The sequence below is a fragment of the Xenopus laevis genome, chromosome 6L (assembly GCF_017654675.1).
Source record: "Xenopus laevis strain J_2021 chromosome 6L, Xenopus_laevis_v10.1, whole genome shotgun sequence".
Classification (NCBI taxonomy): domain Eukaryota; kingdom Metazoa; phylum Chordata; class Amphibia; order Anura; family Pipidae; genus Xenopus; species Xenopus laevis.
The window spans coordinates 67,012,462-67,038,901 of NC_054381.1; positions in this window are offsets into that span (position 1 = coordinate 67,012,462).

The following is a 26,440-nucleotide window of genomic DNA, read 5'->3' on the forward strand; positions in this document are numbered from 1 at the left end:
AAATGATTTTAAAGTTGTTTAAAGGGTGCAACGACCTGGACAGTGGCATGCCAGAGGGGGATCAAGGGCAAAAATGTATCTGAAAAATCTGCCTGTGTGTGCTTGGAAGAGATAGTGTAGGGGGAGAGCTGTTAGTGATTTCAGGGACAGATGATAGTAAGTTTGCTGGCTAGTAATCTGCTTGATACTGCTCTGTATTGGAGGGACAGAAGTCTGCAGGGATTTGAGGGACATTTTAGCTTAGGTAGCTTTGCTGGCTAGTAATCTACTGTTCTCTTTAAACAACTGCCATACGTTGACCTTGTAGGCATTGTTTGCCCAGTTTTTTTGGACGCAGCCACTGAAGCACAGTTGCCATAAAAAATATGCCATATAAATGCTGAAAATAGTCATTTTTCGCCATACGTTGACCTTGTAGACATTGTTTGCCCAGTTTTTTTGGTTGCAGCCACTGAAGCACAGTTGCCAGAAAAAATATGCCATATAAATGCTGAAAATAGTCATTTTTTGCCATACGTTGACCTTGTAGGCATTGTTTGCCTAGTTTTTTTGGTCGCAGCCACTGAAGCACAGTTGCCAGAAAAAATATGCCATATAAATGCTGAAAATAGTCATTTTTTGCCATATACGTTGAGTCAACGTATGGCAAAAAATGACTATTTTCAGCATTTATATGGCATATTTTTTCTGGCCTCTGTGCTTCAGTGGCTGCGGCCAAAAAAACTGGGCAAACAATGCCTACAAGGTCAACGTCGTTGACCTTGTAGGCATTGTTTGCCCAGTTTTTTTGGCCGCAGCCACTGAAGCACAGAGGCCAGAAAAAATATGCCATATAAATGCTGAAAATAGTCATTTTTTTGGTCGCAGCCACTGAAGCACAGTTGCCAGAAAAATTATGCCATATAAATGCTGAAAATATGCATTTTTTTGGTTGCAGCCACTGAAGCACAGAGGCCAGAAAAATTATGCCATATAAATGCTGAAAATATAAATTTTTTTGGTTGCAGCCACTGAAGCACAGAGGCCAGAAAAATTATGCCATATAAATGCAGAAAATATGCATTTTTTTGGTCGCAGCCACTGAAGCACAGTTGCCAGAAAAATTATGCCATATAAATGCTGAAAATATAAATTTTTTTGGTTGCAGCCACTGAAGCACAGAGGCCAGAAAAATTATGCCATATAAATGCTGAAAATATGCATTTTTTTGGTCGCAGCCACTGAAGCACAGTTGCCAGAAAAATTATGCCATATAAATGCTGAAAATATAAATTTTTTTGGTTGCAGCCACTGAAGCACAGAGGCCAGAAAAATTATGCCATATAAATGCTGAAAATATGCATTTTTTTGGTTGCAGCCACTGAAGCACAGAGGCCAGAAAAATTATGCCATATAAATGCAGAAAATATGCATTTTTTTGGACGCAGCCACTGAAGCACAGTTGCCAGAAAAAATATGCCATATAAATGCTGAAAATAGTCATTTTTTGCCATACGTTGACCTTGTAGACATTGTTTGCCCAGTTTTTTTGGTTGCAGCCACTGAAGCACAGAGGCCAGAAAAAATTAAACCAGTAGGGTTTGCACCCTAGTTTGTAACGGTGGCGGAGGGAGGAGGAGGACGCTAAAGGACAGCTGTGTGTGGAGTCATGAGGCTTGAAGAGAAGGACAGCTGCATAGAAGTCAGAACAAGTCTTCCGGCGTGCAGTAACCCTCCGAGATCCACCCTCATTCATTTTAATAAAGGTCAGGTAATCGACACTTTTGTGACCTAGGCGAGTTCTCTTCTCAGTTACAATCCCTCCTGCTGCACTGAAGGTCCTTTCTGAGAGCACACTTGAGGCTGGGCAAGACAAGAGGTTCATGGCAAATTGTGACAGCTCTGGCCACAGATCAAGCCTGCGCACCCAGTAGTCCAGGGGTTCATCGCTCCTCAGAGTGTCGATATCTGCAGTTAATGCCAGGTAGTCCGCTACCTGCCGGTCGAGGCGTTCTTTGAGGGTGGATCCAGAAGGGTTGTGGCGCTGCCTTGGACAGAAAAACATTTGCATGTCTGACGTTACAGACTGGCCAAAGGGCTTTGTCCTTGCAGGTGTGCTCGTGGCAGGATTACTGGCACCTCTGCCCCTGGAATGTTGATGAGTTCCTGAAGTGACATCACCCTTAAAAGCATTGTACAACATGTTTTGCAGGCTGGTTTGTAAATGCCGCATCTTTTCGGACTTGTGGTATGTTGGTAACATTTCTGACACTTTATGCTTGTACCGAGGGTCTAGTAGCGTTGCGACCCAGTACAGGTCCTTCTCCTTAAGCCTCTTGATACGGGGGTCCTTCAACAGGCATGACAGCATGAAAGACCCCATTCTCACAAGGTTGGATGCAGAGCTATCCATCTCCGCTTCCTCATTATCAAGGACTGCATCATCCACGGTCTCCTCCCCCCAGCCACGTACAAGACCAGGGGTCCCCAAAAGGTCACCACTAGCCCCTGGGAAGCCTGCTCCTGTTGGTCCTCCTCCTCCTCCTCCACAAAGCCACCTTCCTCCTCTGACTCCACTTCTGGCACCTCTCCCTGCGTTGCAGCAGGTGCCTGGGTTCGTTCTGGTGATTCCGACCAGAAATCGTGCGCTTCCAGCTCCTCGTCACGCTGGTCTACAGCCTCATCTGTCACTCGTCGCACGGCACGCTCCAGGAATAAAGCGAAGGGTATTAGGTCGCTGATGGTGCCTTCGGTGCGACTGACCATATTTGTCACCTCTTCAAAAGGTCGCATGAGCCTGCAGGCATCGCGCATAAGCACCCAGTAACGGGGGAAAAAAATCCCCAGCTGTGCAGATCCAGTCCTACCACCCAGTTCAAAAAGGTACTCGTTGACGGCCCTTTGTTGTTGCAGCAGACGTTCCAACATAAGGAGCGTTGAATTCCAGCGAGTCTGGCTGTCAGAAATCAAACGCCTGACTGGCATGTTGTAGCGCTGCTGAATGTCAGCAAGGCGTGCCATGGCTGTGTAGGAACGTCTGAAATGGGCCGACACCTTTCTGGACTGGGTGAGAACGTCCTGGAATCCTGGGTACTTGGAGACAAAACGTTGGACTATTAAATTTAACACATGTGCCATGCAGGGCACATGTGTTAAATTGCCTAGTCTCAACGCTGCCAACAGATTGCTTCCATTGTCACACACCACTTTTCCGATCTGCAGTTGGTGTGGGGTCAGCCACCGATCGGCCTGTGACTGCAGAGATGACAGGAGTACAGATCCGGTATGGTTTTTGCTTTCCAGGCACGTCATCCCCAAGACAGCGTGACAACGGCGTACCTGGCACGTCGAATAGCCTAGGGGGAGCTGGGGGTGCACAGGTGTGGAGGAGGAGAAGGAGGACCCAGCAGCAGAGTAAGAAGAAGAAGAAGACGAGGTAGAGAGCGATGGAGGAGTAGAGGTGGTGGCAGAACCGCGTGCAATCCGTGGCGGTGACACCAACTCCACTGTTGTTGTTGAGCTACCCATTCCCTGCTTCCCAGCCATTACCAAGTTCACCCAGTGGGCAGTGTAGGTGACATACCTGCCCTGACCATGCTTGGAGGACCATGCGTCAGTAGTCATATGGACCTTTGGCCCAACACTAAGTGACAGAGATGCGGTAACTTGGCTCTGCACATGTTGGTACAGGTGTGGTATTCCCTTTTTAGAAAAAAAATTGCGGCTGGGTACCTTCCACTGCGGTGTCCCAATTGCTACAAATTTGCGGAAGGCCTCAGAGTCCACCAGCTGGTATGGTAAAAGCTGGCGGGCTAAGAGTGCAGACAAGCCAGCTGTCAGACGCCGGGCAAGGGGGTGACAGTCAGACATTGGCTTCTTACGCTCAAACATGGCCTTCACAGAAACTTGGCTGGTGGCAGATGACTGGGAATGGGAACAGGTGGTCAAGGTGGAAGGCGGAGTGGAGGGTGGTTCAGACGGGTCAAGGAGAGCAGAGGTAGAGCAGTAAGATGCTGGACCAGAAGGAGTGTGGCTTTTAGTTTGCCTGTTGCCTTTGAGGTGTTGCTCCCAAAGTGCTTTGTGCTTGCCGCTCATGTGCCTTCGCATAGAAGTTGTACCTATGTGGCTGTTGGGCTTACCAAGGCTCAGTTTCTGACTGCACTCATTGCAAATTACAATGCTTTTGTCAGAGGCACACACATTAAAAAAATCCCACACTGCTGACTTTTTGGAAGTGTGCGATCTGGCGGTAACAGTAGAAGTTGGCGGCATTGGCGGCAATGGCGGGTGCGTTGGCCGGCTGAACACAGGTGCCGATACATGTTGTTGCCCTACTGATCCCTGCGGGCTGTCCTCCCTGCTTCTTCTAAGTCTTATTCTCCTACTGCCTCTCTGACTCTCCGTCTCTCCATCTGAACTACCCTCCTCTTGCTCTCTTCTACTAGGCACCCACAAAACATCAATCTCCTCATCATCATTCTCCTCAGATGCATCAATTTCTTCTGACACATCACAGAAGGAAGCAGCGGGGACCTCCTCCTCATCACTCATTATGTCCATCTCTATCGTGTTCTCTGCCAGAATTAAATCTGGTGTAAGGTCCTCATCTCCTTCATCTTCTTCTGGCAATAATGGTTGCGCATTACTCAGTTCAAGAAACTCATGGGAAAATAACTCCTCTGACCCCAGTGAAGAAGGGGCACCGGTGGTGGAGGAAGTGTTACGTGGGGTGGCCATAGCAGTGGAGGATGAGGAGGATGTTGTGGTAAAGTTAGAAACGGTAGAGGATGGGGTGTGCTGTGTAAGCCAGTCAACTACCTCTTCAGCATTTTGGGAGTTCAGGGTCATTGGCTTTTTAAAACTGGGCAATTTGCTAGGGCCACAGGATTGCATAGCAGCACGGCCCCTAGCACGGCCTCTGCGTGGCGGCCTGCCTTTGCCTGGCATTATTTTTAAAAAAACAACAACAACAACAACAAAAACTCAGTTGGTTTTTCTGGAAACGATAATACACACAGCTAGATGGCGGGTTGAAGAAAACAGTGTGCAAATAATGCCTACAAGGTCAACGTATACACTACTACAGCGGTGGATACGGATTACGTAAAATATATGAATGCTGCTTGAAAAAAAGTAACTCAAGTGGTTTTTCTAGAGACGATAATATTATCAATATTTAGACAAAATGTGAACAAGCTCACACAGCTAGATGGCGGGTTGAAGAAAACAGTGTGCAAATAATGCCTACAAGGTCAACGTATACACTACTACAGCGGTGGATACGGATTACGTAAAATATATTATGGCTGCTTGAAAAAAGTCACTCCGGTGTTTTTTCTGGAGACGGTAATATTATGGATATTTAGACAGAATGTGAACAAGGTCACACAGCTAGATGGCGGGTTGAAGAAAACAGTGTGCAAATAATGCCTACAAGGTCAACGTATACACTACTACAGCGGTGGATACGGATTACGTAAAATATATTATGGCTGCTTGAAAAAAGTCACTCCGGTGTTTTTTCTGGAGACGGTAATATTATGGATATTTAGACAGAATGTGAACAAGGTCACACAGCTAGATGGCGGGTTGAAGAAAACACTGTGCAAATAATGCCTACAAGGTCAACGTATACACTACTACAGCGGTGGATACGGATTACGTAAAATATATGAATGCTGCTTGAAAAAAAGTAACTCAAGTGGTTTTTCTAGAGACGATAATATTATCAATATTTAGACAAAATGTGAACAAGCTCACACAGCTAGATGGCGGGTTGAAGAAAACAGTGTGCAAATAATGCCTACAAGGTCAACGTATACACTACTACAGCGGTGGATACGGATTACGTAAAATATATTATGGCTGCTTGAAAAAAGTCACTCCGGTGTTTTTTCTGGAGACGGTAATATTATGGATATTTAGACAGAATGTGAACAAAGTCACACAGCTAGATGGCGGGTTGAAGAAAACAGTGTGCAAATAATGCCTACAAGGTCAACGTATACACTACTACAGCGGTGGATACGGATTACGTAAAATATATTATGGCTGCTTGAAAAAAGTCACTCCGGTGTTTTTTCTGGAGACGGTAATATTATGGATATTTAGACAGAATGTGAACAAGGTCACACAGCTAGATGGCGGGTTGAAGAAAACACTGTGCAAATAATGCCTACAAGGTCAACGTATACACTACTACAGCGGTGGATACGGATTACGTAAAATATATTATGGCTGCCTGAAAAAAGTCACTCCGGTGTTTTTTCTGGAGACGGTAATATTATGGATATTTAGACAGAATGTGAACAAGGTCACACAGCTAGATGGCGGGTTGAAGAAAACACTGTGCAAATAATGCCTACAAGGTCAACGTATACACTACTACAGCGGTGGATACGGATTACGTAAAATATATGAATGCTGCTTGAAAAAAAGTAACTCAAGTGGTTTTTCTAGAGACGATAATATTATCAATATTTAGACAAAATGTGAACAAGCTCACACAGCTAGATGGCGGGTTGAAGAAAACAGTGTGCAAATAATGCCTACAAGGTCAACGTATACACTACTACAGCGGTGGATACGGATTACGTAAAATATATTATGGCTGCTTGAAAAAAGTCACTCCAGTGTTTTTTCTGGAGACGGTAATATTATGGATATTTAGACAGAATGTGAACAAGGTCACACAGCTAGATGGCGGGTTGAAGAAAACACTGTGCAAATAATGCCTACAAGGTCAACGTATACACTACTACAGCGGTGGATACGGATTACGTAAAATATATGAATGCTGCTTGAAAAAAAGTAACTCAAGTGGTTTTTCTAGAGACGATAATATTATCAATATTTAGACAAAATGTGAACAAGCTCACACAGCTAGATGGCGGGTTGAAGAAAACAGTGTGCAAATAATGCCTACAAGGTCAACGTATACACTACTACAGCGGTGGATACGGATTACGTAAAATATATTATGGCTGCTTGAAAAAAGTCACTCCGGTGTTTTTTCTGGAGACGGTAATATTATGGATATTTAGACAGAATGTGAACAAGGTCACACAGCTAGATGGCGGGTTGAAGAAAACACTGTGCAAATAATGCCTACAAGGTCAACGTATACACTACTACAGCGGTGGATACGGATTACGTAAAATATATTATGGCTGCTTGAAAAAAAGTAACTCAAGTGGTTTTTCTAGAGACGATAATATTATCAATATTTAGACAAAATGTGAACAAGCTCACACAGCTAGATGGCGGGTTGAAGAAAACAGTGTGCAAATAATGCCTACAAGGTCAACGTATACACTACTACAGCGGTGGATACGGATTACGTAAAATATATTATGGCTGCTTGAAAAAAGTCACTCCGGTGTTTTTTCTGGAGACGGTAATATTATGGATATTTAGACAGAATGTGAACAAGGTCACACAGCTAGATGGCGGGTTGAAGAAAACAGTGTGCAAATAATGCCTACAGGGCAAATAATGCCTAAAAGGTCAACTTATACACTACTACAGCGGTAGTAAAATAAAAAAAAGTAAAATATAAAAAAAAATGAATATTAAAAAAAAAAAATTAAAGTTGGTGCTGCTGAACTACTAGGAGCAGCAGATTAGCACACCAGTCCCACTCCCCAACACTGCTAGACTAATAGCACTGGGCTCTTATAGTAGTAGTAGTAGTAGTAGTAGTAAAACAACAAAAAAATAAATAAAAGCAGTCCTTACAAGGACTACTGTTATTGCAGCAGTCAGCAGATGAGATCAGAAGCAGGACAGCTGCCCACTGCAGCTACATACAGAGCACTGCAGTAGAAGGTAGATTACTAGCCAGCAAAGCTACCTAAGCTAAAATGTCCCTCAAACCCCTGCAGACTTCTGTCCCTCCAATAACAGAGCAGTATCAAAACGATTACTAGCCAGCAAACTTTCAACTGTCCCTGAAATCACTAACAGGCAGCAGCTCTCTCCCTACACTATCTCTTCAGCACACACAGGCAGAGTGAAAAAACGCTGCAGGGCTTCGGTTTTTATAGGGAAGGGGAGTGGTCCAGGGGAGAGCTTCCTGATTGGCTGCCATGTACCTGCTGGTCTGGGGTGAGAGGGCAAAAAAAAGCGCCAACAATGGCGAACCCAAAATGGCGAACGTCGCGCGACGTTCGCGAACTTCCGGCGAGCGCGAACACCCGATGTTCGCGCGAACAAGTTCGCCGGCGAACAGTTCGCGACATCTCTAGCGAAGATCTCACCCATTTCCGATCTTACCAGTTCTGCTAAACATTTTCAATGGTCATCACAAGCACAAGTAGCCTTTTACCAACTAAAAGAATTATTTATATCTGCTTCTGTTCTTAAACATCCTAATACAACACTACCATATGTTTTAGAATGGGCTCTTCTGAAACTGCCATTGGAGCAATTCTGTCTCAAAGAACTGGGAATAACAATCCTCCTGTGGCTTTTTTATCTAAGAAACTTTCCCCTTCTGAGAGAAACGATGGTGTATCTGACAGAGAACTTTTGGCTATTAAATCAATGCAATGGAATCATCTATTAGAAGGGGCTCTCCATTGAATTACTATTATTGAATTATGACCACCAAACATCTTAGGCCTAGACAGGCGAGGTGGGCTCTATTCTTTTCTCTTTTTAATTTCCACATTACGTACAGGCCTGGTTGCAAAAATAAGAAAGTTGACATCCTCTCATGTTTATATACGAATAAGGAAAATTCTACTTCCTCAGACACTATATTGCAACCTCAGAATTTTTTTACTACAGAGTGAGCTCATTTCCAAAGTAAAGAAAGCATCTTCCTCTGTACTTTTGCCTGAGGATCTTCAAGTACCTGATGGGTTAAACTTTTTTGAATAATAACATTTTTATTCCTGAACTCCTTCGATTAGAGACCTTACAATTGGTCCATGACCATCCTTTGGCAGGACACATGGGATTTACCAAGACTCTTGACCTAGCCGAGAGTTATTTTTTTTGGCCACAGATGGCTAAGGACTGTTAAGATTGTGTGTCCTCATGTGAGACATATGCCCATTGTAAAGATTCACGTGCTAAACCTTTGGGGTTACTTTGTCCCTTGATGGTTCCTACTTGACTTTGGGGTTCCATCTCTGTTGATTTCATTGTTGATCTTCCTTCCTCGCAAGGATATAACACAGTATTTGTAGTGGTGGATCGACTTTTTCATTCACATTTGCTCGGCTTCTGATTCTCCTGTGTATGACCCGGCTTGCTTCCTGACCTTGATTCAACACCTGCAGTTAAAGGGATACTGTCATGGGAAAAAAAATTTTTTCAAAATGAATCAGTTAACAGTGTTGCTCCAGCAGAATTCTGCACTGAAATCCATTTCTCAAAAGAGCAAACAGATTTTTTTATATTCAATTTTGAAATCTGACATGGGGCTAGACATTTTGTCAATTTCCCAGCTGCCCCTGGTTATGTGACTTGTGCCTGCACTTTAGGAGAGAAATGCTTTCTGGCAGGCTGCTGTTTTTCCTTCTCAATGTAACTGAAGGAGTCTCAGTGGGACATGGGTTTTTACTATTGAGTGTTGTTCTTAGATCTACCAGGCAGCTGTTATCTTGTGTTAGTGAGCTGTTATCTGGTTACCTTCCCATTGTTCTTTTGTTTGGCTGCTGGGGGGGGGGAAGGGAGGGGGGTTATATCACTCCAACTTGCAGTACAGCAGTAAAGAGTGATTGAAGTTTATCAGAGCACAAGTCACATGACTTGAGGCAGCTGGGAAATTGACAATATATCTAGCCCCATGTCAGATTTCAAAATTGAACATAAAAAAATCTGTTTGCTCTTTTGAGAAATGGATTTCATTGCAGAATTCTGCTGGAGCAGCACTATTAACTGATTTATTTTGAAAAAATTTTTTTTCCCATGACAGCATCCCTTTAAGTGCCTAGTCCTAGTTATCTCCAACTACATATCTTCGTGGGCTAACAAGCACTCCAGTTATTCTTTAGCTGGGATCGCTCTGTCTCATTTCCAGGGCGTAGCTCAGTGGGAAGTGTGCGAGAGGCTAATATATTTAGACTCACAGTGATACTTGACATGCTGGTTCTTTCTGAAAGCACATGACCAGGCAAAATGACCTGAGATGGCTGCCTACACTCCAATATTACAACTAAAAAAAAAATACACATACTGGTTCAGGAATGAAATGTTATATTGTAGAGTGAATTATTTGCAGTGTAAGCAGTGTAATTTAGAAATAAAAACTACATCATGAAAATCATGACAAAATACCTTTAACTCCATTTTTTTGGGTGAAGATACCTTTCAAGAGAGTAGACAATTCTACACCTAAAGCACCTCAGGCTTTACACTTTCCTGATGCGTGAGCATGTTGTTAACTGTGTAGATATCAGGATTTTAGATTTAAGCATAAGTGGTTATTATCAAAGAACAAGATTATAGAACATGACACTAGTACAGAATTGCTGTGTTGTAGAAGAAGCTCAAGGTTAAAGGCCATTCTGTTATTAGAATGTAGAATGTTTGCACAGAACAAGGAATACATCTGGTGTCTCATGTTACAAGTATAGTGCAAGGCCAAGAAAGACACATATAGTTTCAGAAACTACAGCATAGATACCATTCTGGACACTGTGCTGACACAGTAGTTGCACCTTATTTGGCTTTTGTACTGAGACTGTGAGTCTGTCCCTAAGATGGAAATAGTGACACAGTTATGTTAAAACAAGAATGGTGATTGGATGCCTCTGGATCAGCCCCATAGAAGAAGAAATGGTTACATAGTCATCTATTGTATTGCTCATTGTTCCCTCAACGTCCTTACGAGCTTTCAGGACGTATGAGCTATTATTTAATCCTCTGTATTATATTACTCTGTATTAATGTATACCTCAAATAAAGCTGTCTGGTTAATATCCTGAGCGAATCTGAATGGTTCAAGTCAGGCCCAGGGTGAACTTCGGGGCCAGGCTCGATTTGAGTAAGCATTTATTTAAATCCAAGAGAGACTTACTTACGACAAACTGCACTTGCAGTTGTCTGCTGGCCAGAAGAGGAATTACTATATAAATATTTTTAACTTCCTGTATTTGTGTCACGATCGCCGCCCGGAGCAGGTCCAGGAGCTCCGGGCGGCGCGTCCTTCCCTGCCGGCGTCGCTTCCAAGATGGCGGCGCCCATGGCCACCACGTGGGTAGCGGCGCCAGCGCGATGACGTCAGCGCGCCGACGTCGGCGCAAGGACGCCAATGACGTCACTATGGCGCCAAATTTGAAATAAAAACGCTACCTGGACGCCAGAATGGCGCCCAAGTATAGGAATACATTTCCTAAGTGTTTCCTGGGTTTCCTGTGTGCTGATTTTGCTGATCCTGTTCCTGATTACTTATCTTGACCCCTGCCTGGACTTTGGACTTTGCTGTTATCTGCCTGCCCCTCAACTCTTGCCTGGATCCTGACTACTCTTCGAATTAACCCTTTGGACACCACAACCTTGCTCCCTCAAGAGGGCTTCCTCCTCGATCCTGACTACCTCCCTGGAGGGAGCTCCCGGCTCCCTGACATTATACTTGGGCCATGGATCCTACTGAGGAAGCTACGCCTGATGTCGGACGAGCGCTCCGCAGACTGGCATCCCGCATGGAGGAATATGAAGCCCAGCAGTACCGCATAGGACAGGCACTCGATACCCTTCTCTCCCGAGTGCCTCCAGCGCCTCCTGCTTCCCAAGCGGCTGTAAATCCTCCCATGGCGGACGTCTCGTCTAGCACAGGTTTCTCGTCTGGTGAGCCTCGTATTCCGCCTCCTCCTCGCTTCAGTGGGGACCCACAGGCCTGCAGAGGTTTCACTACACAGTGCCAGATCCAGTTCGAGTTTCAACCCTCGCACTTCCCCAATGAACGTTCCAAGGTGGGGTATGTGATGTCTCGTTTGGTGGGCAAACCGCTTGAGTGGGCAACATCTCTTTGGGAGAAGAATTCTCCACTGACTTTTGATGCCAAGGCTTTTCTTCAAGCATTTCGTACTGTGTTTGATGGGTCGGGTCACAAATGCCCCTTCTCGTCTTTTGCAACTCCGGCAGGGAAACCGCAGTGTCAGTGACTATGCAATTGACTTTAGAACTTTGATGGCTGAGACTTCCTGGAATGACGATGCCTATAAGGCCGTATTCTATCAAGGTCTGTCTATTCGCATTAAGGATGATCTTGTCTCCAGGGAGTTCCCTGATCTGCTGGAAGATCTGATTGCACTATCCATTAAGGTGGACACTCGTCTCAGAGAGCATCAAGTAGAGAGGGAGCGTTGTAAACGATTTCAACCCGTGTTGGCACCTCGCTTCCAGAGACCTCTCTTGCAAACTCCAGCTGCTCAAGCCTCTCCTTCTCCTCCGGAGGAACCGATGCAAGTTGGAAGGGCTCGTCTCTCCGAACAAGAAAGACTCCGTAGACGAATGGCTGGCTTATGTCTGTATTGTGGCGGACAGTCTCATTTTGCGAACTCTTGTCCGGTGAAGCCCACGAGTTCTGTTCCCCGAGGTATTTCCAGGGTAACTCATGTAGGGGGCACTACTCCGAAGTCTCAAGAGAACTCTCACAGGTTTCTCCTTCCTTTACAGATTCGCCTAGCCACTAAGACTATTGTCGGCTCCGCTTTCATTGACTCTGGAGCTGCTGGGAACTTCATGGACGCTCTTTTCGCCAAATACATGGAAGTTCCCTTATTCCCATTGTCCACTCCGCTTCGTGTCACTGCCATTGACGACAGACCCCTGGTGGCTGAATTTATCTCCATGACGACTGGTGAATTGCCTGTGCAGGTTGGGACGCTGCATAAAGAAAGACTTTCGTTCCTAATTATTTCCTGTCCATCAGTTCCAGTCGTTTTGGGTCTCCCTTGGCTGCGCCTGCATAATCGCACCATTGATTGGTCCGCAGGACAGATTTCCCGTTGGAGCCCATTTTGCCAGAAGCATTGTCTTCCTGCTGAACCCCTCCAGAGGGTGAATATCTCTATGTCTGATCTGAAGACTCTACCCTCCTTTTACAGGGAGTTCTCTGATGTATTCTGTAAGAAGTCTGCAGAATTCCTTCCTCCACATCGACAATACGATTGTCCTGTCGATCTTCTGCCTGGAACCATGCCCCCTAGAGGTCGTACTTATCCTCTCTCTCCAGCAGAAACCACTGCCATGAAGCAATATATCCAAGAGAATCTCCAGCGGGGGTTTATTCGCCCTTCTACTTCTCCTGCCGGGGCTGGATTCTTCTTCGTGGAAAAGAAGGATGGAGGTCTACGTCCCTGTATTGACTACCGGGGTCTTAATAAAATCACCGTTAAGAACCGGTATCCCTTGCCCCTGATTGCTGAACTCTTTGACCAACTGAAGGGGGCTAAAATCTTCACTAAGTTGGATCTCCGTGGGGCGTATAACCTTATCCGCATCCGGGAAGGTGACTAATGGAAGACAGCATTCAACACTCGGGATGGGCACTACGAGTATCTTGTAATGCCCTTTGGTCTCTGCAATGCCCCCGCTGTCTTTCAAGAATTCGTGAACGACATTTTCCGGGATCTCTTGGGAAAATTTGTGGTCGTGTACCTAGATGACATCTTGATTTTCTCCAAGGACCTTGCAAGCCATCGCTCTCAGGTGAAGGAAGTACTCTCTCGTTTGAGGAAGAACTCTCTCTTTGCCAAACTGGAGAAATGTGTGTTTGAAGTGCCCAAGATCCCTTTTTTGGGCTATATCATCTCCCCAGAGGGTTTCGAGATGGATCCTGTGAAAGTGTCTGCAATCCAAGAGTGGCCTCTACCCCTAAGTACTAAGGCAATCCAGAGATTCATTGGTTTTGCTAACTACTATCGGCAATTCATTAAGGGATTCTCTTCTCGTATTGCTCCAATCCTTGCTCTCATCCGAAAAGGGGGTAAACCCAGCTCTTGGCCCCCACCTGCTGTTGAAGCTTTTCAATCCTTGAAGGATGCCTTCACTTCTGCTTCGGTTCTCAGCCATCCTGATCCAGAGTTACCTTTCTTCATCGAGGTGGATGCTTCTGAAGTTGGAGCCGGAGCTATTTTGTCCCAAAGACATCCCTCTGATGGGAAGCTGCATCCATGTGGGTATTTCTCTAAGAAGTTCTCTCCTGCGGAGCAAAATTATGATGTAGGAAATCGGGAACTCCTGGCGGTTAAGCTTGCCTTAGAAGAGTGGTGTCACCTCCTTGAAGGTTCCTTGATCCCAGTCACGATCTACACAGATCATAAGAATCTTGAATTCATTCAATCTCTCAAGAGGCTGAATCCCAGACAAGCAAGGTGGTCTCTCTTCTTCTCTCGATTTAACTTCGTCTTGACTTTTCGCCCTGGCTCCAAGAATCGGAAGGCCGATGCTCTGTCTTGAAGTTTCACTCCAGTGGATCGTACTCCTGAAAGACTAGAGCCTATTATTCCTCCTGTCAAGATCATCGCTTCCTTGTACCCTTAATTCGCTGATCAAATCCTGGCTGGTCAATCTTCTGCTCCTCCTGATACCCCCATTGGGATGGCGTTTGTTCCCTCCGAGTTACATCTGCCCATTCTTCAACAGACCCACTGTTCCAAGCAAACTGGACATCCCGGTCCAGAAAAGACTCTTGAACTCCTTCGACATTTAGTCTGGTGGCCAACTATCCGAAAAGATGTCAAAGACTTTGTTGCTGCTTGTACCGTCTGTGCTACATCGAAACCTAGCCATTCTCGCCCCAGTGGGTTATTACAACCATTGCCTATCCCATCTCGGCCATGGACTCATTTAGCAATGGACTTTATTGTTGAACTTCCCCCCTCTGGTGGTAACACTGTGATTTGGGTAGTGATTGACCGCTTTAGTAAAATGTCTCATTTCATTCCCCTGCGGAAGCTTCCCTCTGCTGTGGAGTTGTCTCAGCTCTTCATCCAGTATATTTTCCGTCTGCATGGTTTTCCTGTGGAAGTGGTCTCTGACAGAGGTTCTCAGTTTACTGCTAAGTTTTGGCGTTCCCTGTGCAAAGATCTGGGTATTACTCTCCAGTTCTCCTCCGCTTATCATCCCCAGACTAATGGAGCAGCTGAATGAGTAAACCAAGCTTTGGAACAGTTCTTGAGGAATCACATCTCCCTTTGTCAAGATGACTGGTCTGATCTCCTCCCATGGGCGGAATTTGCTCATAATAATGCATGCCACACTTCCACTGGAAGGTCTCCATTTATGTCGGTGTATGTCAGCATCCTCAAGCCTTCCCCCAAGACTTTGTGTTGTCTGACGTCCCGGCTGCTGATGACCATGCAGCCCACATGTCTGCTATTTGGGCTGCAACCAAGTCGAACTTAGAGAAGAGCGCTCTGGTTCACAAGACATTTGCAGATCGTAGACGTAGACCCTCTCCTCCCTACAAGGTTGGTGATAAAGTCTGGTTGTCTTCCAGGAACATTCGGTTGAAGGTGCCATCTCCTAAGTTGGGTCCGAAGTTTGTGGGTCCATTCTCCATTTCGCAGCTGATCAATCCTGTGGCTTTCAGACTTCAGCTTCCCCCTGAGATGCGAATTCCCAACGTGTTTCATGTCTCTTTGCTGAAACCCGCTACCTCCAACCGCTTTTCTGTGAATCAGTCTCCCCCTCCTACTATTTCTGTGGATGGTCAACAAGAATATGAGGTGGAGAAGATCCTTGACTCCAGAATCTCCAGGGGCTCTCTTCAGTACCTCATCAAGTGGAAGGGCTTTGGCCCTGAAGAATGCTCCTGGGAAGGACACTCTGATGTTCATGCTCCTCGTCTTGTGAGGGATTTCCACTCCAAATTTCCCCATAAGCCAAGTCCTGGTGGTCCAGAGGCCCCCCCGTGAGGGGGGGGGGGTACTGTCACGATCGCCGCCCGGAGCAGGTCCAGGAGCTCCAGGCGGCGCGTCCTTCCCTGCCGGCGTCACTTCCAAGATGGCGGCGCCCATGGCCGCCACGTGAGTAGCGGCGCCGGCGCGATGACGTCAGCGCGCCGACGTCGGCGCAAGGACGCCAATGACGTCCCTATGGCGCCAAATTTGAAATAAAAACGCTACCTGGACGCCAGAATGGCGCCCAAGTATAGGAATACATTTCCTAAGTGTTTCCTGGGTTTCCTGTGTGCTGATTTTGCTGATCCTGTTCCTGATTACTTATCTTGACCCCTGCCTGGACTTTGGACTTTGCTGTTATCTGCCTGCCCCTGAACTCTTGCCTGGATCCTGACTACTCTTCGAATTAACCCTTTGGACACCACGACCTTGCTCCCTCAAGAGGGCTTCCTCCTCGATCCTGACTACCTCCCTGGAGGGAGCTCCCGGCTCCCTGACAATTTGAAGCTTCAAATAGTCTCTCTTACTTTCTTGGAGTCACACCTGATCACTTTTTTATAGGTTAAAAGAATGGTTAAACTAATGGTGGTCCTATGCTTTTAAAAATGGGCATTAGTTTGGGCAATCTCTCTCGCTTAAAAGCTGAATACTGGCGGGGGAGGATTTAGCCCTCAGACTGAAACCAAGGTTCTGGATACACTGACTACAAGGAATGCTACTATGCAGAGAAGTAAAATACTTTTTATACTATGACCAGAGTTAAACAAGTTAGGGATCACCGTATGGGGTTCACCTTGACGTGGTATGATGGCTTATCAACTTTATGATCATAATTTTGTAACTATAAACCTCTGTTTTGTAAACACATGCACTTGCATTTATATTGAATCACTTATGAGACAGGGGACCAGGGAATGTGCACTGAAAAGTAGCACTTCCATTATATAGTGAATAAAGTACCCCCTCTTGTAAAATATAAGGATATTATAAGTTACCGAGGAGTTTCATGACCATATAAAAACACGAGGCCGAAGGCCGAGTGTTTTTATACAGGTCATGGAACTCCGAGGTAACTTCTAATATCCTCATATTTTGCAACTGGGGGTACTTTATTTATTATAATACACACGTTTCAGTGAGTCATGTGACAGAAATGACATCAGAACTCACCGTTTATAACTGATGACATCAGAACTCACCGTTTATAAGGATATAATTTACAGGATATTCATGGCTTTTGTGTATTATACTTAAATATACTTTAATGTAGCCTTTTGAGTGCTCCCACAACCCCCCTTTTTGTATATTGAAAAGAATGGAAGGGTGTCAAAGGGAAAGCCTAAATAATTTATATTCCACTTCTGAAACTGTCAACAGTCAACAGTATATAGGCCATGGAACTTCATCACTTACAATCTGTCCCATTAGAAATAATTCACAAGTGCTTGAATTTCAAGTGGATGATTATACCCACACAAAATAAAAAAGTTAATTATACAATTTTTTTTAGTAATTATGTGATTATTGTAAATGTTTATGCCAATACCTTAAAAAAACACATAAAAGATCTTGCCAGTTATTATACAGTATGTGGTAAATCGGGTTTTTTCCCCAAAAATATTTTAGGAGAAAAGCGTACTGTTTCATTATTATGGAGAAAAAGCAAATCGTTTTTAAAAATTATAATTATTTGCTTGAAATTGACTCTATGGGACTTGGACGTCCTGTAATTCAGAGCTTGCTGGATAATGGTTTCCATTTAACATTGCTTTTATTTAAACTGCCTTAAGTGATCGGCAAAACAAATGGTTTTGTGTAACATACATTTTCAAATACACTGATTTAAAAGAAAAATACATACTATGGAAATAAATCTAGGAAAAAAAAGGTGTCTTGAACAATAATTTTATTATTCAGTATTGATATTGTTTCCTATCTTTAACAAGTTTAGGGAGAGAGTTTACTCCAAGTATGCTTATCTGGGTAGAAAAAGCCATAAATTTTTGATGAATTTTCGCATCTGTGTTAGTGAGGTTTCAATTGGTTAGCATATGGCTTGGTCCACTGAGGATAATATTTACACTTCAACGGGTTTTTTATCTGCCTTCAATGAGCACACTGATAAAGTATCATATCTATGTGGGTTTTGTTACACATTTTCTGTGAATCCCAGGAATTTGTGCTCTGACCTCAAACATCCACCAATGCACTGCACAAATTTGAAGTCTGTTTAAAGTAAAGGATTAAAGAGAATGCATTAGAGACTAAAAACTTAATGTTCAGCATCTCCATCTCACTACCCATTTTTATGTGTAAGCTAGTTTTTCACAAGAATTAACTTTAAAAGCAGAGACTTGTCAATTCCCCAGAATTCTCTAAGGGTAATGACAAGACGCCTAATTATATATTCTTGGAGGAAAAAAAACTCTCCAGGCATGATGCATAATTTGATTTAACTGTGTATTTTATGACCATTTATTAAATCTCAATTTTCTCTGGTTGAAGTTTTTAGGGGAAAAACTCAAATTTTTCAAGGAAAATTAAATTTTTAGATATTTATCAAACCCCAAAGCTGCTAAAAATCCAAATCAGAAAATAAGGCATCTCAAAAAGATATCCCTGAAGTTGTTTCTTGACATTGTGCCTGCTGAGTTTTCATCTGATAATCCGAAAATACAATAAAGTTGAGTTTTTCTGAGTTTTTGGAGAAAAAGTATTGATAAATGAGTGCAATTCGTGAAAGGGAGTTTTGTTGACTTTGTTTTCATTAAAAACTGAGATTAATTTGAGTTTTAGTAAATAAGCCCCTAAATGTAAAAGTCTATATTTTTGGCTGATTTTTTGCAAGCAAATGATTTCTATGATGATCCAGGAATTCCATGGAAAAGGTATAGTTTGTGCCTTGGGGTTATCCTAGATTCTGCCCTGTCCATCACTCCTCGTATCCTGTCACTTATTAAAATCATGTCATTTCCACCTACGGAACATATCCAAAATACGATCATTTATCACCCAAGATGCTGCCAAAATTCTAATTCACTCTCTTGTCATATCACGTCTAGAATACTATAACTCTCTTTTAATTGGCCTTACCCTCCAGAGACTGTCACCAGTCCATAATCAACACTGTCGCGAGGCTCATAAACCTCAGTAACCGCTCCTCCTCTGCCATGCCACTCTGCCAATCCCTACACTGGCTTTCACTTCCTTTCAGAATAAATTTGCGAAACCGCCGCGGCGTCCAAAAAAATGGACGCTGATGTCCATTTTTTTTACGCTGGCAAATTTTCATGGCGGTTTTGAGAATTTATTTAATCGTGGGAATTTGCCGCGAATTTGCACCTAGCAACTAAATTCACTAGATACAATATAACAGAAACACTATTCCTTCGAAAGGAGACGGGACTTTATTATATTTAGTGTAATGTGCAGTCTCTTGAATTCAGTAGGGCTTATTGTAAAAGGCACAAAGCCTCAGGTCGAGTGCGTTCAAATACAATCCATGTATCTGAGGTAACAGTCTTTTATTTTATAAAGAGGTATATTATTTCATTTTGTACAATACATACATTTCTATGAGCTGTGTCACAGAATTAACTTGACATCGATTATAACTGGTGCCACAACAAAGCACTTCATATATTTTACAGGTTATTCATTGCTTTTGTCTATTATAGTAAACATATAACAGGCTGTTCGGCAGCACACTCTAAAGATAAACTTTTGTTCATGCATTTCATTTTATCGGTATCTATGTTATTTGCATTTTAAAGGGGTGGTCCACCTTTTTGTTAACTTTTAGTATGTTATAGAATGATCAATTCTATTAAACGTTTCAATTCACTTTTATTATTTATTTTTTATAGTTTTATAATTATTTGCCTTTTCTTTGACTCTTTCCAGCTGACTCCATCTAAAAAACAAATGCTCTGTAAGGCTACAAATGTATTGTTATTGCTACTTTTTATTACTCTTTTTAGCCAGGCCCTCTCCTATTCATATTCCAGTCAATAATTAAAAGCACTCCATGGTTCCTAGGGTAATTTGGACCCTAGCAACCAGATTACTGAAATTACAGCTTTTTAATAAAAAGCTTAATAATTCAAAAACCACAAATAATAAAAAATGAAAACCAATTGCAAATTGTCTCAGTATATCACTCAAAAGTAAACAACCCCTTTAAAGGGGAACTCCACAAAAACATTACTTAAGCTTTTTGAAAAGTAAACACAATTTCAAGCAACTTAACAATATACATCAATTAAAAAATATGCAGACTTTTCATGATTTGTAATGGTTTGGAACAGTTCCCTAAGCCTAGCCCCCTGTTATCCTTCTGATCTGTTTGACTACTTTGCTGAGCTGGCTGACTACTGTTACTTTGTATCAACAGCCATCTGTCCTCAGCCTGCATCCTCCAAATCCCACAATTCCCTGCACACGTGATTTCAATAAGGAATGGAACATAATAGTGCAATGCATTGTGGGTTATGTAATTCCTGCAGGGATCCTGCCAGGATTTCAAATCATGCAGAAAGAAAAGAACCGTTATCTGGATTTCAGCATACAAAAATGGCATTTATTCATACTTTGAAGAAATCAATCACGGTGATGGGTATATTACGGATTTCTGTGTAATGTGGGACTCTTTATCAAGTTTTTGTTTGGAAGCCGGAGTTCCCCTTTAAGCAAATAGCAGGCTTTTGGCTCAACTGGGAGTCAGCAACCCGAATACAGGAAGTGCACAGACAGTCCATAGACAGGGGCAGATTTATCAAAGTGTGAAATTAGAGATCACCACAAAACAACTCACCCACTTTCCATTCATTCCTGTGGGATTTTAAAAGCATATTTATGAAATGGTAACTTTTCTAGAAAATAGAAAATCAATGTAATCTGCAAGTGCTCAGAGGCCACTGTAAATATGTAGACTAACTCAATTTTTTGTGTGTAGATACCCTTTAAAGGAGAATTCAACTGTTAACTAAAAACAACCCTACCCTACGTAGACCCCCCCCCTCCCTCCGGGGAATGCCCCATACTTTTTACTTACCCGTCGGGGCAGATTCAGGGATCACAGTTCACTCCAACTATCTTCGGGTCTTCATGTCTTTTCCATCCATTTTGACGCATGCAAAGTTGTCTCAAACCAGGAAATTGCTCCAACTGCACATGCACTGCTTCGACGGACTCAGTCGTGATCTGCAATCCCTGAATCTGCACCGAGGGGTAAGTAAAAAGTTAGGGGGGGGGGCAGCTAGGCTGGGGGGAGGAGGGAGGGGGGTCTACATAGGGTAGGGGGTAGGGTTTTTTTTAGTTAACGGTTAAATTCTCCTTTAAGACTGTAGACTATTCTACACCTAAGGCGACTAAGGCTTTAAGCTTTCCTGAGACCTGAGCACTTTATTAACTGCCCTTGCAGTTGTCTGCAGGCCAGAAGAGGAATTAAAATATAAATACTTTGAACTTCCTGTATTTGATTCTTCAAATAGTCTCTCTAACTTTCCTTGAGACACACCTGATCTCTCTCTTTTTTATAGTTGAAAAGAATGGAAGGGTGTCAAAATGAAAGCCTAAATAAATGATATTCCACTTCTGAAACTGAAGTTGAATGCCATTATTAGCCAACAGAATATAGGCCATGGAACTTCATCACCTACAATCTGTCCCATTACAAATAATTCACAAGTGCTTGAATTTTAAGTGGAGGAGTATACCCACACTTAACAAAAAAGTTAATTATACACAATTTTAGTAATTCTGTGATTATTTTAAATGTTTGTGACACATAGGGGCACATTTACTAAGCTCGAGTGAAGGATTCGAATTAAAAAAAGTTCGAATTTCGAAGGTTTTTTTGGGAACTTCGACCATCGAATAGGCTACTTCGACCTTCGACTACGACTTCGACTTCGGATCGAACGATTCAAACTAAAAATTGTTCGACTATTCGACCATTCGATAGTCGAAGTACTGTCTCTTACTAATTTGAGATACTGTAAAATCGTTCGACCATTCGACCATTCGATAGTCGAAGTACTGTCTCTTATTAATTTGAGATACTGTACGATCTAACAGAAACACTATTCCTTCGAAAGGAGACAGGACTTCATTATATTTAGTGTAATGTGCAGTCTCTTGTATTTAGTAGGGCTTATTGTAAGAGGCACAAAGCCTCAGGTCGAGTGCGTTCAAATACAATCCATGTATCTGAGGTAACAGTCTTTTATTTTATAAAGAGGTATATTATTTCATTTTGTACAATACATACATTTCTATGAGCTGTGTCACAGAATTAACTTGACATTGATTATAACTGGTGACACAACAAAGCACTTCATATATTTTACAGGTTATTCATTGCTTTTGTCTATTATAATAAACATATAACAGGCTGTTCGGCAGCACACATTAAGGATAAACCTTTGTTCATGCATACTGAGGACAACCTTGGCTTCATTTTACTAAACAAAAAAAGTGAAAGAATTTTAAATGCTACAACCCAAAAATTGACAACTGTTACTGTCAAGAATATTTTATGGAGATTCCTGACTCGCTTGGTCTTCTATCAAAACCAGAATGGTCAAATATGTTATTGTATGGGGCTGATTTACTAACGTTTTCATTTTTTCTTTTTTCTTTTCCCCAAACCATTTTTTTTTAGAGATAAAAATTTGGGATTATACTAATTACTCTAAACCGCAATAATTTGTAAGCTATTAACCAAAAAAAACACGAAAATACAAATCTTTGCCATTTATAAGCTTTTAAGGACATGTAGATGTATTTCTTTATTTCAAGCTTTAAGAGGTTTTTGGGGTTTTTTTGTTTGTCTTTGCACAAAAAAATTATAGGATTTAAAGGTTTTCTATTAGTGTTCAGATTAGTCTATTAGACATGTGAAATTTCTTTAAATCTCCTCAAAGGTACGTTTACTGCATCATTTTTCCAATATGACCTTACAAACTTCGATAAAGCATCCTAAAAATAAAGGTTAGGATTCTTTTGAACAGTTTTTCTTGGCTTTTCATGGATAACATGTAGGCTACATCTATACATACACACAGTCTTCTTTTGCTGTGTCATAAAAACCCTAAAATCAAGCCGATCCCAGACGGAGCTCTTTATTATGGACCATATCCAATTAGTATTAGTGTCTCCTGCAGATCTACACGTATATGATGAATATTACAGATGTATTTATCCCTGAACAGATAGTGGCCCAGATTCAATTCAATGAGAAAAAGTTATCTCATGGTTTATTATGTGAAGTTATGGACGAGATTAAACTCGAGGAGAAAAAACTTTTCTCCAAATTAAGTTCCAGTTTTTTCCCATAGACTTCAATGGAGTTTTCACGTGATAAACCAAACCATGAGATAAGTTTTTCTGCATTGAATTGCATCTCAAATTGAATATTGTCCATGACTTTTCTCACTGGATTAAATCTGGCCCAGTGTATTGGGAATGTGACTGGTGTGTTATTGGAAGGGTTTTCATGCAAAATTTGGGTGTTAATGTTGATTTACTACTAGAAATGAAAAAAAGATATCCTAGAGAAGAATAAAACATTGCCACCAGTTTTTAGAACACCTCTTCAGATAATCTGTAAAAGTACAATTGTCAAAACAATCCATGCAAAACATTAGGTATGACTTTTCAGATAACTAAAGACTAAATTACACATTTAGATATGAGAGCTACATCAGGGAGATACAACCGCCCCCTTGCACCGTACCTTGGCTGAAAGCATAGTAGCACATAACAAGCTAAATCTACCCAAAATAATTGGGCCTATGAACTGCTTATAATAAACATTTTTATCAGTGTAGTATGCAAATCTTTCAACATTTTTACTTACTATGACTATGCTATCCCTTTTCTGGAAACTCCTTATCCAGAAAGTTCCGATATATGGTAAGGCCATCTTCCATTTATTCAGTTTTAAGCAAATAATTAAAATTTTTTGATTACAGAGAAAACATTTCTCTCTAATAATAAAACAGTACCTTGTACAATTCTATTGGTTTTAAATAATGTTTAAAGTATTTTAAATAGACATGATATAGTGATTCAAATTATGGAAAGATCCCTTATCTGAAAAATGCCAGGTCCCAAACATTCTGGATAATAGCTCCTACACCTGTAGTTATTTTCTTTGCAGGTTTTTACCATGGAACTGCTCAAATAGGTAAATATAATTGTAACAAATGCCGGTAATTTTGGTCAAAACTGAAATTAGAATTTTAATTCACCAACTTGAATTTGAATTTCAATGTGAGATTCATCACATCTCGACCCTGGAAACAGTTCTAATTCAAATAGTCACCAAATAGTGGCAGAGGTCCGTTGAACCATTTAAATATGCTCATTGCCTTCCTGACAGTCACGTTTTTTCATAAATAACCTCCCATTCGAGTTGAGTAAATTCTAATTTATTAGAGTTTAAAAAAATTCACATACTATAACTTAGAAATTTGACCTTTGATAAATTTGCCCCTTGTACTATAAGTACAACGTCTTAATAAGATTGTTCAGAATGCTATTTTAGTTTTATATAATGATTACTGTATATAAATTGTTAGGAAAGGCTTTTTTTTTATGACTTCTTTTTTATTGAAATTTAAATTTACACCCCCCAAAAAAAAAATTATACATGGCATATGCACATTACAGAGCATTACAAGTATCCAGAACATTATAACAGTCAATTCTATATGCTGTATATATGAGGTTTTCAACTTTGTGTCTAAATATTATAACACTGTTCAACATATTTCTCGTCCTCAGAGTGCATGTCCTGCAAGATACTAGGTAAATAGCTCAGCATTTGCATGTCATGTTTTTAAAAATATACCAATAAAAATCATTATTCCCTAATGAATAAGTATTACTGTCATTCCTCAAGACTAAAAAAAAAAGGGGGGGGGAGATTAAGGTGAGAGGGGGGATCATTCCCTGTAGGCAGATCATTTGAGGGTAGTAGAGTAGGTAGATGCTCAGAAAGCCATAGTGACCACACTTTATTAATTTTTTTTGGGGCAGCCTCTGCTCCAAAAGGTTAGCTGATATGAGGGAATTGACGCATTAACCATTGCCACCCACTGCTTTTTTTTGGGTCGTTGATTGGATTTCCAATTTTTTGCAATTAACCTTTTGGCTTGAATGAAGAGATAGCATAAGAGTGCCCTTTCTTATGGGTTAACCGTTAGGGGCTGTTTCTTCCACCTGGTTTAATATAAGTGTTGCTGGGTCAATCGGGATTATTAGTGCCAGGACGCTGCTAATTTCATTGGCCACTTTTCCCCATAATTTATGGATAACCAGACATTCCCAAACCATGTGAATGTAATTTGCAGGAGAGTGGTGACATTTAGGACAAATATCAGGTATATCCGGGTTCATAAGATGAAGTCTGTGTGGGGTAAGATAGGACCTGTGTAAATACCGATATTGAATCATTTTGTCCTTAGCGCTTATTAACATTGAACTATGAGTTTCTAGTATATCTGTCCATGTTTCGGGGGTAAGATGTGGTATATCATGTGTCCATTTTTCAAATAGATTAGGTAGGATTGGGTTCCCTGGCTTGTTTAGGAGAAGGAAAGGCAAGAAACATTACCTATCTATCTTTAATGTACTCCTAAAGTTCTCCTAATTCGCTAAAGTTTTAACTTACCCAGGCCAATCCTATCGCTTACAATCCGTCTTGTTCTTCTGCTATCATTTTGAATAATGCAGGCGCCATGTTTGTAATGGAAAGAACGCTTCCTCTGCCTATTTTCCCTTAGTGCGCATGCGCGGTAAAAAAAAAACCCGTGACCCGCTGGAGCACGTGACTGATGACGTTGCACTTATTCCTACTAAGCAGCTCGCACAGCTCGCGCATTTCATTACTGATAATTAATAATAAATCCAGTGTTACCTGTGTATAAAACTAGCTAATAAACCTTTGGTTTATGCCTCACCGTAGCCTGCTTGTTTAGTGTCCCCTCGCTGCGCACCGCAAGCGATTAAAGATTCTTGTTTGCTGTCCCCAGTGTAATACATTAAATTAGGCTTGTGCGTCTCCTTAGTACCATGATGCTTCTAATCTGATTGGCTGGGGGGCGTGTTATCAGGGGTCAATGATGATGCGCACCTAGCCACATTTGCATGTGCGTCATCAATTGACAGAGAAAGCAGAGCCCCTTAAGACATGCGCATGGAACATAAATTGTTATCTACGCGCGTCAAGGCTGCCTCTGGCAGCAGGGAGGAAGTTGCCTGCCAAATCAGTGACGTCACCCAAGTCACACACGTTAGTCTGCACAGAGCGATCATTCTTGAACGGAACAACAGGCAGACAACTTTCAAAAGCTCCAGTAAGTTATCAGTACTACAGACTTAGAATAGAAAGGCATTTATGTTTTGCCTTTCCTTCTCCTTTAAGAGCGAATAAAATTGAGATACAGGTTTTTTAAACTCTGGGGTGAATATCATTTCTTCTAGTCTACGGGGAGTAGTATCAATGTTAGCATTGCCAAATTGAGCTTGCATTGCATGTTTGAGTTGGATATACCGAAAAAACATTTTATTTGGTAAGGCATATTTAGTTTTTA